The sequence below is a fragment of the Corvus brachyrhynchos genome, unplaced genomic scaffold (genome assembly GCF_000691975.1).
Source record: "Corvus brachyrhynchos isolate BGI_N302 unplaced genomic scaffold, ASM69197v1 scaffold166, whole genome shotgun sequence".
NCBI lineage: Eukaryota > Metazoa > Chordata > Aves > Passeriformes > Corvidae > Corvus > Corvus brachyrhynchos.
In genome coordinates, this window is record NW_008239671.1 from 208,060 (window position 1) to 209,289 (window position 1,230).

The 1,230-nt window shown below is 55.3% G+C and overlaps 1 long non-coding RNA gene across 1 annotated transcript in view; it reads left to right on the top strand.

Moving 5' to 3' along the window:
• Nucleotides 1-1,224, top strand: part of LOC108448665 — a 1,517-nt gene extending 293 nt beyond the window's left edge. Inside the window, exons 2-3 of the long non-coding RNA XR_001864629.1 lie at nucleotides 389-752; nucleotides 884-1,224. This is a non-coding gene — a long non-coding RNA (uncharacterized LOC108448665). The remainder of the gene's footprint in view (nucleotides 1-388; nucleotides 753-883) is intronic.
• Nucleotides 1,225-1,230: the final 6 nt, after the last annotated feature.

The window sequence follows — 1,230 nt, forward strand, 5'->3', positions numbered from 1 at the left end:
CCCAATCCATCAAAACCCCAATCCCTCCAAAAAACCCAACCCCAATCCCTCCAAAAAACCCCAGTCCCTGGAAACCCCGGGAGCAAGGGACAATCCAGCCGGAGCACTGATCCCACATCCCTGCCATCCTCACCACCCATGCCCTTCCCTGATTTTCCATTCTTTAGGCATTTTCCCCTGGAAAACTCAGGAATGGGTGTAAAAACCCTCCCAAAATTTTGCCTCAGCAGTTCCTGGGTGGGTTTTGGGGCTCTGGAACATCAGCACAACGTGACCCCCCCAGGACAACGCCAGCATCCAGACCTTCCTACACTGAAATCCATTAAAATTTCTCCTTTTCCCCTTCAAACAAAGCAAAGGAATTGAATCCTTGTGTTTATCCCCAAAGCTGCCCTGCAGAGCCACCCAGCTCCACGTTTGGGAAAAGCACGAAGGAATCGCTCCAAGGTCACCTGGCCAGGTGACCAAACACCCAGCACAGAACCTGCCCTGGGAGAGCCACGCATTCCCGGAATTCCCGACGAGCTCGCACGGACCCGGAATTTTTAAAAACCCAACGTGGAAACCCAAAAATGCTGCATGAGATCGGGGCCCATCCGCAGTGCAACAGCCCAGGAACGGCGCTGGGAGGTCCCTCCTGACGGGAATTCGGGAATTCCGGAATTCCCTGAGCAGCCTGGAGTGAGGGATGGCACCAGCGGGATACTGGGACACAGCTCCGGGTGACCCTGGGAGCAGCACACCTCACACAGGTACATGGCCCTGCCCGCATCCCACCCCTTAATTAATCATTATTCATTCATTAGTTGATGCGGTTAATTAATTATTCACATACTGTGCTAATGAGGGCGGGGGGGGTGGGGAGGGGGGTATGTTCTGACAGAATTCCCAGAGCACACAATCCCCTGCTGGAAGGTGCCGCCGCGCTTTCCCTGGATCCAGGACCGGGAATATTCATCCATGCCATTCTTAATGAGCTCCCCTCAATTATCCCGGCCAGTAATTACCCCCGGGCTGAGTCATTCCCACCTCGCTTCTGGATCAAACCTTCCCAATCCCGAGGGGGAAGCGCCGCCCTCATCCCATCACCGACCACCCCTCACACAGAACCCAAACACCCCTAAATAGCCCTGCAGACCCCCCCTAAATCCCCCCAAACACCCACACAGACGCCTCCACAGCCCCATAAACTGCTCACAGAGCCCAACCATCCCCACAGACCCCCCCATA